This window comes from Ciconia boyciana, chromosome 2 (assembly GCF_034638445.1).
Source record: "Ciconia boyciana chromosome 2, ASM3463844v1, whole genome shotgun sequence".
Taxonomy (NCBI): domain Eukaryota; kingdom Metazoa; phylum Chordata; class Aves; order Ciconiiformes; family Ciconiidae; genus Ciconia; species Ciconia boyciana.
In genome coordinates this window covers 137,721,360-137,739,000 of record NC_132935.1, presented here as the reverse complement: position 1 = coordinate 137,739,000, position 17,641 = coordinate 137,721,360, and the positions used below count along the sequence as shown (strand labels likewise).

At 41.1% G+C, this 17,641-nt stretch overlaps 1 long non-coding RNA gene across 3 annotated transcripts in view; it reads left to right on the top strand.

Annotated features, from left to right (window-relative positions):
* LOC140647121 (uncharacterized) overlaps window positions 1-17,641 on the top strand; it is a 55,213-nt gene that overhangs the window by 26,480 nt on the left and 11,092 nt on the right. For all 3 annotated transcript variants that reach the window (XR_012040674.1, XR_012040675.1, XR_012040676.1), the window contains one exon: window positions 1,728-1,816. This is a non-coding gene — a long non-coding RNA (uncharacterized lncRNA). The remainder of the gene's footprint in view (window positions 1-1,727; window positions 1,817-17,641) is intronic.

Genomic DNA, 17,641 nt, shown 5'->3' with positions numbered 1-17,641 from the left:
AGTGAGATGTAAATGAGATCAGAATTCAGGTCGTGGTATATACTGCACTTTACTGTGTACATAAGGGAAATTATTCTGCTTTCCTATCAGGTACTAGTACATCATGAAGAGTTTTGCCAGGGAAATCTGTATGTCTGGCACTTTTAAGAGATCAGAGCTACATTAGAAACTCTTCAGTTACTAAAATGCTGTTGAACCTTATTGATGCAGATACAGGGAGAAAAGATTTTGGTAGCACAACCGAATGCTCTTCTGAAGGTTAGAAATGTGCAGCACTGCAGTTCAACACACCTGCAGAATCCCTGGAGTCTTTAACCCTTCAGAGGTTTCTGTAAGAAATAAATTACAGAGCAGCTCCCAGTAAGGGAGAACTGGAAGAATCTTGTTTCCTTTGTTTAGAATAGTGTCACAGCAGACTGTAAAAGGGAAGAATAGTTCATACTTCCTCTTCTGAATTTACAGCTCTCTTGTTTCTTTCTAGTATGTAATATAATCTGAAGGATTAATTTGTTTTTAAGTGGTTTATTATTTTTGAAAGTCTCTTTTGAAAGTGGATTGTCTATCCTCGAAGGGATTACTGCAGAACTGGAGAATAAGTCCCAGAGGATGAGAATTCAGCAAGGAAAAAGGATATTCAATCTAAAATATTAGATTGAATTAATTGCTCATTTACACGGCAGGCAAAAGGCTCGGAGAATGTGTGAGGTGCTGGGTCAGCAAAGGGAAAAAAGAATGATGGGAAGGAGAAGAGAAGGAGAACTTCATCAATTTGACTCTTTTCTGTATGATTGCTGCTCCCAAGCGGATTAGAGGAGTCCTGCTAGAGGAGGGTAGGGAGGAGGGAATTGCCAACTAGAGAGATCCCCAATCTTGTTTGTAGACAAGATTGATAACAAAGCCATTCTGAATTGTGATAAATGCCAAAGTGGTTTTTGTCCAGCCTGCTCATCTCCTTAGCTGCTCTTCATATACTCAAATAATTCACTTCAATAGGTAGAATAAAGCTTATTTCATAATTTCCTTGAACCATCAAACTGCTACTGGGAAGGACTGGTGAAAAGAAATTGCATTTGCACCTCTCAGGGATCACACGTGGCAGCCGAACAGTACTGTCACTGTTTCAATATTAAAAGACTACCAAGGTCTTGTCCCTGGCTTTGGAGGTTCAGATGTGATGTGGCTGGTGCTGTGATAATAAAGAATAATGAAAAACATGAAGAAGGTGACACATTTCCAAACAGCACTTGAAACTGGTGTAGGGAGCAATTATTGCTTGTTGTGTTAATATTTGATTTTGATAAAAATGACAGCCATATCTAGACAGATGTGTTGAGTGAGTCACAGAATGGCAGGTTCTGATATAACACTTCTGACAGTGAGTGCTTCCCAAATGCCTAAGGCGAATGTGAACGGTGTTTCTACTTTTACAAGAAGTTAAGCAGCACACCAATATCCATTCCCTCCTAGAGCTGGAAAATCCTTTCTATTGTTAGGAAAAACCCCAACTATTTTTAAGCAAATTAGTTCCATGGGACGAAGGATCTAGGTTAAGGTTTATGTCACTTGATGGATTTTCTGACATCTAAAGTGGTTTGAGTTTTGAGGGAATCTTTTTCTGTCTTTGAGATGTTTGTCTTTCTCCTATAAGGATTTCTGGGTTGTATTCTTGCAGTCCCCTTCAGTTAGGGGCTAATCAGTTTTTCCTTTCTTTTCCTTTGTTTCTCTAGGAACTAAACACCTTTCTCCCCTTCTGGCACATTTGGTTGAAACTGGCCAACATGTCCTGGGAAGTGAACACACATGGAAAACCAGACAGGTTGGAAATACATAAACCTTCCAGGCTAGTGACACGAACAGGAACATTTGGTTTACATTTCATTTTGCCAGGCTTGCAAAAAACACTGTCAAGATTGGCTGGTAGCTTTAGTACTCACTGAGGCAGCTGAGCCTCTGTGTCTGAACCAATTACTATGGTTTTAGTGGGATTGGGCAAAAAGGCAGTTCAATTCAAACTACTTTATTGGCATGACTAGCGTTGCAAGCTTTGCCAAAAGGCAGGGTGCCACTGGGAATTTGAGAGATTCAACATGTCAAAATTATTTTGGTCTTAAACAAATGCCACTTGATACTTTATTCTGCAATGATTAGAACTGGAGAAGGTTTTGATGTCTGTTCCTAATCTTAGAAGTTTGGATCAATGGTCTTGGTGTGGCAGAGTAACACTGTGTCAGCTATGCAGCTGAGGAATAAGGGGAAGCTCGGACTTTTCATCTAAAAGTGGACAAGGGCTGAACAATAAGACTCTTTCCAGTGTCTAGAGAGAGCCTAGAAAATAGAATTTGGCTTTAGGACACAAGGCAGAAATCCCCCAACAGGGTCTTTACTAAAACTGAAAGAGAGACGAAATCCTTGCAAACGGTCTGTTAATTTGCAGGTAATTGCTGTAATAGAAAAGTGCTCAGTTAGCCGAGATCTTTGGTCACTATTTAGAATGACAATGCAAAGAGTCAAATCCCATTTTCTTTCAATCCAATATTAAAACAACATCAAACAATGCCCCAGAAAATGTATGTAAATTATAAACAGGCTGGTTTGTACTTCTCAGTCTAGTGTTGTGTACTGGAAAATGTTAAGCTGATAAAGAGTAAAGGGCTGCACTATTTTAAGCTCTCTTATCCAGTTAGCTGACGAAAACTGTTTTATAGCTAGAACAGAGCATCTGGGCTGGTACACATAGCATTCATCAGTGACTCTAAATCTGTGAAAAAGAGCAGGGAAACAACAAGCTTGGAATAGATGCTGTCAAGCCCACGACATCTGAAAAATTTGTAGTTAGAAAACCCCACTGATGCTCAGAAATCACAAGTATCTGCCAGTCCTTCAAGATTTTTCTCTGTGAGCATGTGCTGTTTTTCTGAAGTTCCTATGTGCCTTCTAAAAAAAAAAAGTGGAAGATGGAACATACTGTACTGAGCAGCGAAGTAACGAAGCCAGCATTGAAAGGAGAAAAACAATTCAGACTGGGACACTTCTGCTATCTCCCAACTTATCAGAGTTTGCATATAGAAAGGATGTTAAATTCGGTTGTTTTCTTTGTTCCTCTTGCAGTTTTAATGTCAATTCCAGGTGACTGATTAGTGTCCTGTTGCTCCCATCTACAACCTCCGAAGAGGTCATGGAGTTCATAAAGGATTGTCTGTCCCGGGGCAGGTTATCTACTAACAGATGTAGCTCTTAATCTTTTCCGTGGCTTTTAACCTGAGCTATGTCTTCCAGTCACTGTAAGAGGCTCAGTAGTGCAGTAACGTGTGCCTCTGTTTCCAGATTCTTAATTAAGAAAGTAAAAATCCAGAAATTTACCACTTCAATATCCTTTCCTGCAAAGAGCCCCTATGTAGCACTTAAATTGCTGCTTTTGGTCTTAACAGAGGATTTTTGACTACATAGATGTTTACTGGAATGAACTGAGGAATCCTGAAACCAGATCTGCATTTGCAGAGTAGGGAGCTGAGTTAAAACAGACCTAATATTAACTAAAAATACTTTTTGTTTTTTAACCCCACAACTACAACAAAATAAAATCCTTTTTCCTTTTCAACATCAAAATGTATTATGAAATGCTCAGTTATATTCATTAGAAAAGTGAAGAAAAATGCAAAGAAAGCCATACTAATCTCTATTTTGGGGTGGCTGTGTAACTTTTGGATCCTTACTTGTATGGGTTTTATTTTCAAATTCCAAGTACTTTTACAACTGAACTTGAATAGAATACAGCACTCTTGAGGCAGTAAAGTATAGATTTTCAGAGAAAGGCTATCCAGTGGAGGATGTTGAAATAAAAAGGTGCTGTAAGTGATAATGCTGTGGGCTGATAGCACTGAGAAATTTCTGCTTTTGGTCTTGAAAGCAACAGGACTTAAGTGGAGAGGTGAAACATGGTGTTGGATAGAAAGTGTGAAAGCCACCTTTGGGGGCTCTTTTAAATTTATCTCCTTTGTAGATGCTTCACTGCAGACATTTGTTCAGGCCTCTGCTTTCTGGACACTTCAGTGTATGAAACTTTTGGTAAAACCCTTGCTTTAAGGAAATACCAGTGCTCCACTCCTCAGGCCTCTTCCCACTCCTTTGCTGCAGAGGTGGGATGGGGAGAGGCTGCAGAGCTTTGGTTTTGAATAACTCCGAGCTCATGGGCAGCCTTAGTGGCCTCGACCAGGCGGTATCTAGGAACTGGAACTAGTGCATCTCCAGAACCTGCTGTAGCTTGTGGCTGGGGCTGACCCAGCTTCTCAGAGCAGCCTGGGGTCTGCGAGGTGGATCTAACCCTGTCTCCAGGGAGCACAGCTGAGGACTGCGGCTTTGGGGACTGGCCACCACCTTCTCTGTCTGAGCCTGGGCAGAGCTGGTCTCCGAGTGGTTCCTCGTGTGCGTGTGAATATCGACATGCTAGATTGCCTCCCACTCACCTGCCTGGCATGTGCCGTGTAGGTCGGACAGCAAACTGTCCGAGTAGGTCGGACGGCAAACTGGGAGAGGGTGACTGTTTCATTCCAAATATATGCCATGTAGCACTGTAAGTTCGCAGCAGTTTCCAGGGGTACTTTTCATTAGTAAGACCACCACCAACAGTGAGATCAGGCTGTGGAAGGTTGCCTTCCTCTCTGCAGGGAAGGGTAGAGAAAGTCCATCACTCTGGATGCTCAGCCTGCCAGGGATGGTATAATGGTGGTAGTAAATGTTTTCTTGGACATGGCAGTGGTGGTTCTGCCTCAGCTTAATGAGCTGCTGGAGCCCCCTGGGACAGGTCCTGGCTGTATCTGGGGGTACTTCCAAGTTTGCTGCTTTCTGCTGGGACAATTCAGCTCTGACACTTTTCCTGGTGTGGCCTGGCACCAAGTAATCCATCCAGGCTCTGCTTCTCCTCCTTTTCCAATGTGGAGGCACTCCCACCCGTACCAGCTGTGGCAGGGGGTGCACCTGGGCCTGCATCTTGCAAGTGAGAGTACCGGAGCGGTCTCGGAGATGAATGCTTCCCTGAGCAGCGCACAGCCCGTGCGGGACGGTGGCTCTGAGCCATCAGGCTGTTAGTGAGCCTGGCTTGGCTTTCCAGCTCGGTGCGGGAGGGGGAAGGTATTGCAACAACATTTCTCTGAAGCCTGAGAGCTCAGCCCTAGCACAGGGATTTCCCCTCTCCTGTTGTCTGTATGTGTGCTCTGGGTCTGGAGACATAATTAATCCTTTTTGGGCAATTTTCTTCTCATCGAAGTGCTGTGATAAGGAGTTACAGGCAGTGCCCTTCATACAAATGTGGCTGGCGCAGCAACGCACCACTAAGCAACGTGTTTTAGCCGGGTGTAGCTGGCAGGTGTCCATCAGCGCTGTCAGCACCGCACCACCGGGGTGGGAGGGACGAGGTAGTCACGGCAGTGCGGGTAAATGGAGACGGGCAGAAGGAGCAGGCTGTCCTGGGATCAAAATCAAGGGGCTATGCAAAATTGAGAGAGGCTCCTTGTCTGCATGTTTACCCTAGGGGGTTTGCTTACGAAGTTGGTGTACTGTGAGCGATTAAATTTTCCCCACCTTATCATAGCAGTCGCTGCCAACCTCATTAGACAAGTGTCTCCTGTCTTTGGTCTGCTGTGGGGTGGGAGGACCGACTCCCACTGTGTCCGATCTGGTTAGTTACTAATCCTGGCTGCTTGCCTGATCCTTGCTCATTACACAAATAACATGGGCTTGGAGACCTTTTGTCAAAACTGCTTTTTATTCTTTCTGAATGCAGGACTAAGTGTTGCAAGTGAAGCAACTGCAGGTGCATGGGAGAGATTGAGGATGGAGTTTTATTAGGGGAAAGGGAAACTATTTATGGAGTTAAGTTACATATAAACCAGTTTGCTCTTACAGCTGAAACAGAGGTGGGTGACCCCATCCCCATTCTCTGAGGGACCTGTTTCTGCCAACCAGGGAGTTTGCTGTTCATGTATAATCCCATTCAGATGTCATACTTGCTCTGTCACAGACCTGTAAAAGGCTGTTCTTTGCTCAGCTTCTACAGATTCACAGACTTGTTCAACGTTGGACATGGGAAGAATTTCTACTTTCTGTATCTCTCCAGGAGAGAGCTTTTCCTAAAGAACGATCCTCAACCGCAGATTGTTGTCTGAGGCAGGATGGAAAGCCTGGAGGGGGAATTGGAAGCATGGTTGAATTTGGGAACCGTGGGTTGAATGTAAATTGCAAGCTGGGCAGGGGAGGCTTGGAGGATCTCTCTTCCGTTAAGGTTTCAGGCTGAGGCCATTGTATGGGCCTTATCATGAATATCAGATGCAAAACATGCTACTTTTGTTTTTTCTTGTGTTTGTGCATGTTGAATAGAAGTAAGACAGAGAAAGCAATGATAAGACTGAACTAATAGTTACTTGGTCAAGGGACATACTTAGGTTTTTGTTGTTGTTGTTGTTGTTGCTTTCTGGTCTACCGCAACATGCATTGCAGCACTGCTGTCCAGAATAACACACTGCAGGAAGAAATTAACTTGGCTATATGGAAATTGGGATGTGATTTCTATTGTGTTTGTAGGAAGGGGAATGAAGCTGCTTGTGACACAGCTATTAAATTTGCTTTTTGCTACTTGTGCCCTTTTGTTATGGATTAATTGCACCTGGCATCAACACAGCTTGGTAAGGTTTATGGAAAGCTGAAATTTTATAATTGGAAGTATCCAAACCTATTTTATTAAAGCAAGTCTTGCCAGCCAAACTCCATGTGAACATGGCTTTGTCTAGTTTTTCTCTTAAATAGTAGAGACCTTGGAGTCAATGTAATTCATTGTGCTCTATGTAAATGAGGTTGTACTAAATGACTAACACATGTTATCCGCGTAGATCTGAGATTAGGTGTCTGGGGAAAAATGATAGTATCTGACTGCTAACAGCTACCCACCAAGGAAGTCGCTGGCCTTCATTTCTATAAAGATATGAGCACAAATATATTACACTACTAAAAAGCCAGAGGAAGGAATTCTTCTCCCTGCCCTTTTTTTGGGGGCACTCAGGTCTTTATCCTTCCAGCCAAGAGCAATTTTTGCAACAATCTGTCTTCTTGAGGGATTAAGTTAGTGTCAAAGACAGGGGAGGCAGAACTGTTAATTGCAGGCAAATCAGTTGGGGTAAAAATGCAATTAGAAGAGACATTGCCTGGGATTTGCCAATTCCCACACAGTTTATACCAAGATTTTCTATACTTTGATTCATGTGTTCAAACCTGCCAAGCTACCCACTTGGTAAAGCCTGTAACAAAAAGGGAATTTATCAGCAATTTATGGTGAAGATATGGAAAACCTCTTGGGCATCTCATGTCAAATTGCACATTTTTCACCTATTAGTGCACTTGTTTGAGGCTGTGTAGACCTACCTATGCATGGATTATTTTTAAAGGTACACACCTTCAAGCAGTTGACAAGAACTGCTGTATGAAAAAGACTATATAAAAACAAACTTTCAGCTAAGAATACTTCAGGGTTGAAACATAGATGACTGAACTGGATTAATCACTTGTTCACCTAAAAGAAAATATGATGCCTGAAAGGGTAGGGTCCGTTATTAGAATAGATGTTTTGTAAGTAGTATTCCCGTAGGAAGAACTTGATTCAGAAAGGTTACTGTGTAACTCCATTCAAATCAGGTTTCGTGCAGTTACAGAGTTTCCACTCAGATCTGGAAGTGTGCTTCTTATCACCACAGCCATCCTTTAGAAATCACCTAATGCAAAATTAAAAAAAAAAAAATTAAAACTCATAGAGAACTCAGAAATAAAATGTATATGAAGAAAGATCTCTTAGAATACACAAAAATTAACCCATATAGCTGAAGTAGTGAAGTTCCCATGTCTCTTAGACCCTTCTCCTCCCTTTGCAGTATTCACAAATGTATTAACTTTTTTTTTTTTTTTTTTTTACCTTGATGTGGAGGCTGAATACAGGATATCTGTTATGGAGAAACTGATGAAAGAAAATTTGCCTGTAAAAAGACTCCTTTCCAAGCTGTTGGCACTCTGGCTCTCTCAAATTCAAATACCTTAGAAATCAAGCTGTGATGTACAAAGTTTTGATGTAGAGTTCAGTATCTATGCGACTAGAGCTCTAGATCTGGTCTGAAGAGATATTAAAGTGTTAACAAGCTGTTCATACCTTACTAATGCTTCCTCTGATAGAAAAGGTAAATGCCATGACATTTGCAATCCATCTACCACCTCCAGGCATACTGTTTAGGATTGTAAAAAACCCCCAACAAACCTGGGGAGGGGGGAGTAGTTGAGAGTTAGTCTCTGACTGAAGATGAAAAATGTAATTTGGCTAGAACTTAATTAACATCATGTTATGTGGAACAGATTCACCAAACAGGAGTGTCAGTTCTGATCTCCATTCCCTGCCTGATTCTTGGTAAAGCCTGAACAGGACATTAACATGATATGTTTATCTCCTTTTGTAGGAAATGGCAGAATATAATGAAGAGATTTGTGAATAATCTGTAATACTAAATTAAAACAAACAAAAAACAACCTTTGGGAATGAAAATTCCTTCTAAACAGTACCTGCCCTGAATTCTGCAAGAGGGGTTGTTTTTTCTAGTGTGTGGGGTTTTTGTTTTTGTTTTTTGGTTTTTTTTGTTTTTTTGTTTCTTTGCTTTTAAATATTGTTGCAGGTGACATAGTATCTCTAACCTGGGTTTGTGGTATTTGAACTCCATCTAGTTCACCGTGCCTTTTCTCGCACTTCCACAACCTATACTGTAGTCAGAAGAGTGGCTGCAGCTTGTTCAGGTACACCTGAGCTAGTCTGGAAGTAGCCAAGTTAGCTTAAGAAATAGAGATGTGGCAACATAAAACATCTTTAGCTTCCAGAAAGTTTTTGATCTAGGTTTCCACCTGAATGCTGCAGTAGTCGAAGCATTGCTGGTGCTTGTTGGTGTGATTTCATGCCTGGCTAACACTGATGGAAGTCAGTACTCCTGTGTATCAGAGGTCCATTCTCCCACCAAGAAAACTTTGTTAAGCCAGTCCTATCCTTTTTCTTGAGCCAGTAGTAGTGATTGTACAGATGACTGCTGGGTTGAATCTGCTTGCTGATACAGATGAAGGCTAGTTATGAGTTTGGATTGGCAGCAGGGAGGGTGCCTTGCCTCTTCTTACAGCAGTGTGGTCTTAAAGCATCAGTGCAACAGTGCCCTGAGCCGGTTTCAGCCTACACAGGGTGTAGTTACAACTTGGGTTTCTGTGTGTGCAAACTCAAAATGTTAGGGGTGGTATGGCATGGCATGGCAAGAATAAAATTCCAACTCAGGTAGTATTAATGATGCTGGATTCTGGACTGTGCTGTTCCCACAATCAACTTGACTTGGGTTAAAAAGAAGCAATAAGTTTCTTTGCTGCTATAGTAACTGAGTTTTAGATGTGTCTTCTCTTGAATGTGATCCAGAGCATTACTTATCATATGCCTAGGATTGATATATAGGAGACAAAGGGTGCTGCAGATGATTTTGAAGAATCTGCTATGGCAGTTCAAGAAGTGACTACCTGCAGGTGTCTGTTCTGCCCTTCTATAGGAGTTTCTAGTCTCCATGTTAGAGCTGGCAAAGGCAATATGTAACCACACTAAAGCTACCTTGGATCATAACCTCGCATTGTAGCTTAGACTCATAATGGCTCTGACACATGTTTGGAGGAAGATTTAGCTGCTGCTGGTAAACAGGGTCTGCCCTATCTCCATACAAAAGTTGGCAGAGAGCTGAACAGGACTCTTAGTTGCTTCTGAACTGTCCCACTTTACACTGATAACATCTGGCAGCTGAGGTGTGGATACACATCCTCTGCAGCTGCGCCTGTTAGAAGGCAACAGCTGTAGTAGAGGGAAGTGTTGGGCAATGGGAGATATTGCTGTTAGCTGGCCCAGCTAAATCTGCCTAAGAAAAGGAGTTGGAGCCATGCTGTGTCAGACCATACAGCATTGTGGCTACGGTGCAGGCGCACATTCCTGTCTGCCAGTGTTGCTTTGGGAAGGCAAAATTTTGGCAGAGATGTAGAATAAATAGGGTGTGCAAGAAGGAAGGCAAGAGGCAAATTATTTAACTGTGACAGCAAGGTTCAGCAAGGGTTTGTTTGTGGCATCTCTAGATGTCTCAGAAGGCCGCAAGTAGCTCGTGTGTGGAGCAGGCAGTTGTCTAAAGTCACCAGTGTTGAACTACTTAAAACTCATCAACATGTAATGCTGAGGAAGAGGAAATTCTGAATGCAGCCAGTCACATGTCCACTCAGGCTAAGAGGTTTCAAGGTGACAATCTGGGATCCCTACATTCTAAATTCTGCTGGAGTTCTTCAATTTGGAGTTGTTTTTCTCTTTCAAGGCCTCAGGGAAACAGTACCTGCTTGAGTAATCCACTGGGCTGCTCATGAATAACATGATTAGACTCTTAGAGTCACACCAGAGCAGCATGGGTTGGTGCTATCTGGCAAAATACAGGTGGAAAACTTGATACTTCTCTAGTCTCATTTTCACAGTACTTAAAGCTCTACTAACATTTTGAATTGGTTCACACTGTTTATGTTGGGATATGTGGTGTATAGACTTTTAATTAACCAGCAACAGAAAAATCTTTAGTTTGCATGTATTAGACTGAAAGGGTTTCTGTGGTCAAGATTAAGAAAACTAGTGGTAGTGTTTCTGTACCTCTCTTTTAATAGTATGGTTCTTTTGATTAGTATTTAATTTTGCATCAAAACCTGACTAAATTGATTTCATGATAAAAAAGGAGCAATCAAAATTTTATACTTAGAAAACCCCACTGAACTGAAGGTCTGGGAAATGGCTTAGGCTGAATTCTTAACCTGTGGTCTTATATCTGCCAGTGAAAATAAGGCCCAAGAGCAGGTTTTGCAGTAAAAAGAAAGTATTCGATCTAGTTTGTTTTAGAAGTAACTATAAAGACCACGCTGCTTTTCTGAAGGGAGACCATTTTGACAGAAAATAACATCTACTTTTCCCAACATTCATAAATATTTAAGTTTTCTAGCATGAAATATTAACAATGGGAGGAAAAAAGATACTATCTCAGTTTTGGTTTTCTTTGCCGTAAATAAGAAGCGAAAAAGAGAGTTTAATTCAAGTAATTCTATTTAAAAAATTGCAACTGTGTATTCATGCCTAATAAGTATTTTGTGTATCCTTATGTATCATATGTAGGGGTAAGAACTGTAAGCTGAGCAGGTTTCATTCTACCTTGTTGGAAACATTTATGATCAAGGATTGCTGAACGTTTACGATCAAGGATTGCAAGGGTCAGCGTATGACTGATTGCTGGATCTAGGAGTCCTTAGAGATATGTTATGTAGTGTTTCACATTGTAACTTCTTTCCATTAAGCTTCCTTATACAAGAGTTGGATGATGATGACTATGTCATGTGGCTCAGAAGTGCCCAGGAGCTGAAGGGGGCTGCAGTCCCCTTGCCCTTCCTTCTCTGGCAATCCAAGAGAGGAATGCACTTCTGGCTAATCTTGACCTGAAAATTAGGAAATGAGTTTTTCAGGGATGGCTCAGTCATTTTATTCAATGACTGTGAAAACCATATAAAATGCATATACTGTTCTAGGAATAAAAGTTGGCCAGGAGCCTCCCTTCTTCTGGATGAGTGTCTGATGACAACTTAGAGAATTAGTCTACTCTTCTTGCTCCTGTGGACCTTGCATTTATTTTTTTTTTCTAAATGAGAGGATAGCTTCACCAGGTCTGTTAGAAAATGGTCTTTGTTAGAAAACCACTCTCCTGAGAAACAGGTACATAGCTGTTAGCTCCTCTGATTATCTTTCAGTTGGCATGCAATTCCCTGACTTAATGTGTTAAATACAAGAACCTCAAAGTTCCCTAAATCACCTACAACTTTTTTTCTTTTTTTTGAGGGAAACCTGAATCTGTCAAAAAGAGATAAATGTTCTCTGAGATTACCTACCAGGCCAGGTGCTTTGGGAGTTTATGTGGAGGAGTTGTAGACCCCTGTGCAGGCTGGGTGGGAGCCTGGTACTTGGCAGCTCAGCCCAGAGTGGTCCGGCACCTGGTGAGGTCAGGCAGTGACCGGGTTGGGTTATGGTCTGGTTTACAGCTTCGGATTTTAGGTGCTTCTTTTCTACCTAGACACTTTATTTGATTTAGCCCAATAGCTCTAAAGGCCTTTTTAGAAGGATTTTTCAGATTAAGGTGACAGCTATGTATCTAGCTTAATTTAAACAAATATAGTTATAAATTTGGTATGCTACAAGTCATTCTCACACTTTTCAGTTCAAAATTCAGACTGGTGATTTTTAAATCTTTACCCTTATTCTGTTAATATGTTTTACCTGACCCTTCTAAACCACTGAAATTCCAGTTTTCCTAGTTCCCTTGATTAATACAAGTAGAATTGTACTTTTTCCAAATTTCCTCTAGAAATGCTGCACTTCCACAGGCAGACTAACTTTAAAGGCTCTCCAAGATAAGTGGGGTTTTTTTGTTATAATATTCTTGTTATTAAACTACATTTATTTTCTGCCTCAGGTAGTTCGATACTGCTATTCCCTAACTGCTAGAGGCTACAGCTAGCTGGAGGGAAATCAGGTACAGTTTAAAATCACTTCATGAATTATTTTGTCACATCAGTGACAAGAATAACCTGATAAGTAGTGGCAGTTTGTTTGTCAAATGAAATCCAGAATGAGGCTTTCTAGATAAACACAATGAACACTTAAAGACTGAACAGTTGACTATAAAGATCCTCTATTTTTACAATATACAGGTCTAATAGTAATCCCCAAGCTTCAAGACTCTGTGTGCTGAGTAGCATCTTTTTAATTAAGGAAATCCAGGTTCACCTTTTTCCAGGCTCCTCACCTGGCATCTGTCAGATGTTTGGTTATCAAGTGCTAGTTGCCTTCCCGCACTGTTAAGATGTTGAAGAAAGCAATAACCAACCTCTAACGGTGGAAGAACTATTAAGCCCTATCTTTAAAACTTTAAATAATGCAGACAGTTGTTTTCCTCATTACAAGGAGGAAGAAGCAAGGATTGTGTTATAAGAAAGTACTTCAGTCTGAGTTGTTATAAAGTGCTTAAGGACAGATCCCTCCTGATGTGATCAGTGCTAAGGAATTTGTTTGTGGTACTTTCAGGATCAACTGTAGCTCTATTTTGCTGGAACAGGGTGGAGTTATTTTAATGAAACTGGGAGCAAACTGTAGTGGTGTAATACCCAGAGACTACGTGCTGTGCCTCAGAAACGCTCTCAGGCTCTACCAGTGCTAGTGAAAAAATTTCCCAGTGTAATCCCACTGGAAAACATTGAAGTTGACTACCTCCCACCCCCCGCAGAAGATCAGAATCCATTTGGGAAAGAAACCCTGGCTGGCATTTCATTGCCATGGGAGCTCCATGGGAAGCACTGTCATATTAGTAAGATTACTTTAGAAAGAACAAGAAAGGCCAGTTGTCCCTAAGATATTTTACCCATGTTATACAAGTATAAAAATGATGACTCAAAGATTTGAACAGAAATCTGATAATTTTGTTCTGAAAAATAGATCCACCAAGGCACTTCCGTTTTGTGAGATCATCTGAAAACTTTTATGAAATGCTTTTGTGATAAACCAGAAGCAAATTTGAAATTTGTTGCAAACCAGGAGCATTCTCATGTTGGTCGTAACAGTAACATATTACAACAGTTTTGGACAGGCCTAAGTCATTGAGAAAGGTATATGGCAGTAGAAATGTACATCCTCAGTGCAGGCTGCAATTTCATGTAACAGCTTAGATGACAAAAATAGTTTAAACAAGTTCTTGGCCGATTCTGTCAGTTTCCTAACCCCAAAATATATTTTTCTATCAGCTGCGCCAATGCAATTGGTAGTGGATCAATAAACATCACCTGATGTATAGTATAGCATGGCCTCACAGGTGGTTCTGCCACAGGGTGGAGGAGGGGAACACAGTGGTATAGAGTGGGGAGGAGCAGAGGGGGCAGCTCTGTGCTCCAGCTGGGCCGCTGACCCTGGCGTTGCATGTAAAACTGCTGCTGTAGACCAGCAAAATTTGAATCTCAGCCAAGGTAAATCATACAGCGAAGCTGAAAATGGCAGTGCTATGTAGACTTAGGTTGTTGAGGGTTTGGCTTGTTGATTCCTCTCCTCTCATTTGACTCCTCTTGGCTGTTTATTTCCTACAAAAACAGTGCACGCTGGGCTTATATGGGTAGCTGGTACCTCTGTTCTATGCAAGTTACTGCTTCATAGGGCAAATTTAAGATGGGAAAAAAAAAAAGTAATCTGCTGTTGTGTCTTCTAGCCTTCCACGTTGCACTCAAGCTGCTCCTCAGTTTTGTGCCCCCTGGACAATTTGGGAATTGAGAATGTTTATTTCAAAAGGCTTTTCAGGTGCAACAGAATGATTTTAACTAAATGTGACTGTCGGAGTGAAAGGAGCCTAGTTTTGCTCTGCTTGAAAACAAGCAAAACCATGATGCTTTGACAAATGTTTCTCTTGGCTATGGAAGCAGGGAGATGGGAAAAATACTTGGCTAGTCTAGGTTACACCTGCATTATAGCTGATGATGTATACGTGGATCTTGTACATACTCATATATCAAAGTGGCACTAGAAACATTGAAGCATAACTAATTTTAACTGAAAGAGGTAGCCTTATTTCCAGTGTAATTTCTACTCTAGCAGATTACCTTCCCACCTGTCATGCAAACAGGGCGCTATACAGAAAGCTTTTGTTGGATGAGCATGGGTGTCTCTCTAAATATTTTAGAAGCATACTTCCTGGAAATGTCTTGTAAGTGAGCATCTATTTAATATTTGCTAGGGCGACTATGTTGCAGGTATATGCACCACAGTTGCTGATGGTGTATGCATAAGCAAAAAGACTGCACTCCTTTCTGATAGAATGGGGAGATGATATGCATGTTCAGCCAGTTCAGTGGCCGTCACTAAAAGGTTGTCCTTGCTGCTTCCCCGTTTTTCTGCCTGTCCCCTGAGCCCAGCCTCAAGGACTTGTTGTCTTGCTCTGCTTTGCCTTTGCTCTGGGGCTCACCAGACTGGTTGGCTTAAATTCACTACCCCAACAAAAAGCTATTCATGTTTGGTGGGTTTTTTTTCCCCCCATGATTTTTTTCACTGGACTAGAGAGTTGAAACAGATTGTTTCAGCTGGGTGTATTTGTTCCAGTGCAGGTGCAAGGGAGACCATGGGAACATGCAGCTGGAAGTGAGGGAAAGGAGAAGTGGAGGGAGGACATCCATCTTTCTGCAGCCTTGAGAAGTTAGACCTGTTCAGTCCAGTATTGTGTAACTGCCGTATGATGCCCTAGGACAAAAATAACTGACTAATGCTTAGTTTCAGCTTTAGACAGAAAAAATGAGGAGATCATAGAAGGATCGCCTATTATCTCTTGCTTTATGGGTTTAATTTCTTTCCTGCCTATAATTCAGCCGCTGTCTTATAAATAGCATCTGGTAGTTGCTGCAGAAAGCATTAGCAAATATATTTCATGTAAATTTAATTTGTTCCATGAGTAATCATAGTGATCAGATTAGTTCTTGGTAGAATTTGTTATTTAATAAAGCTTTGTCAATAAAGCTGGTTATGAAAATTCTGGTCAATATATCTCAGCATGCAAGTATTTGCACAAACCTATACATGCAAAAAGTTCTTGGACTAAAATTGTTCAGGTCACATTCCCAAAAGCTTTTTGAACTTGAAAGTAATCCCATTGGGAAATAGAACAAAACTGCTTCTCTCTTGTGGTCATTCAGTAGCTAATATTAAAAAATAATATTAATGATGAATATTTAGTGAATAATCTACTAGCTGAAACATGTTTGTCATTATTAAAAGACTGATTTAAGGAGAAAGATAGAAACAGCAGAAGGCTTCTAAATAAGTCTGAACTCTACAAAGATTCCTGGCTTGGATGACTCAGTGTTGCTTCAAGTGTTTGAAGGGAGCTAAGCCAGTTTATATCAGCTGAATGTCTTCTCTTTTCACTGGGGACTAATATTTGACCAGCTGTAGCTCTAATAATTGTATAACTCATTAACATTTTCCAAAATTATGTATTCAAATGGTGTTTGACCAGTTTGGTAAACAGCAAATTAATGTGAGCAATTCAAATTGTGGTCACAGAATTCATGTACATTGGGAAAAAGAAAGCACTTTCCACGAGTTTGGATTTTAAGCTTTTTTCAGCAGTATTAGGTAGCCTGCTTTTTGCTTACCTGTACAGACTGGCTTGGCCTTCAAGTTAAACTGTTTGAATGCAGTCTTTGGGGTTTCCCAGTGTTTTAACACAATCCTTTCCCTCCTCACTGTGTAAAGGCTTGCCTGAGATTGCTTACAGTCTCTTTAGCTGTCCCTTGTTCCCATTGCAACAGTAGGTTAAAGCTTTGGCCAGATCAGGGTTATGAAAGAATTTAGATTGACATGGAGCTTTGTTAGCTGACGTGTTTGAGGTAAGACGCTATTAGGTAGTGGAGGGTGGGGAGGGAGTTTCCTTGATCAGCGTGGTTTCATCTGAAGCCTACAGAGAAGTAATAAATACTGGTTAGTCCTATCTTAATCTCTAATAGTTTCTGTTTTTCATCATCTGCCTCATAACATGACATGAATATTTTAGTAGGGGTCTCTGAGGCTCGGTCTCTGGTGGGTATTTACCTATAACAGTGGAAGGTGTTATTTCTTCTCCTGGGGAAGTTTAACAGAAGGGGAAGGAGAGCGTATGCATGGCTTCTGCAGCGCCACAGGTCACAGCCTGGCTGGTAGCTGTGGGCTGCCAATGAAGACAGCATTGCAGCAAGTGACAAGTTGTGAACAGAGATCCAAGCATGTGTCCTTTTTTACCTACTCCTCCCAGCAAGCGATACGCTCTGGAGAAAGTCTGAGGCCACTCTCTGTCATGTTCATCTTCCCCTCTAGTTACTGCCTCAGATTACGATTATCAACTTAAGGACTAACAGAATAGACTTCAAGCAGCATTCAATAACTCTGGGGGTCCCAAATTCAACACAAAATAAAAATGAATCATAATTTGAGATATAGTCTCACCAAGTAGTGCTATATCGGACAACCCTCAGGCAAGAACCTGCTATTTCTTCTTCTTGGCACATGGTTTTTTTAACCGGCAGCATTCTTGCAGGTTCTGTGGTGGAGAGGATGTAAAACATAGTTCATGTGTGATTAAAGGTTTATTGGTTTTGAGTTTTACTGTTAACTTTTTTTTTCCAGTTAATCATCTGCCTTTCTGTGGAGAAGAAAGAGCAAAAAAGTTTCAATATTAGGTTAATTCCAGCACTGAATTATTTTTATTGTCTGAATGTGTAGTGTTAAGTTTTGTGGGCAATTGAGAAGATCAGTACATAGCTTACCCAGGCCTTTGTTTGCTACAAGAATATATTGCAAGCAGAGTACTTTTTTTTTTTTAACAACGTTTTTATGTAAAATACAAGTACCTGCTCTTATAGCCTTTGTGCAAAATAAAAAAGGCTGTGAACTCAGGTTTGAGGGCAGAAAGCTTTTGGTGAGATGTGAAGTAAGTTTAATGCTGTTGATGGAGATACTTGAAGGTACTTG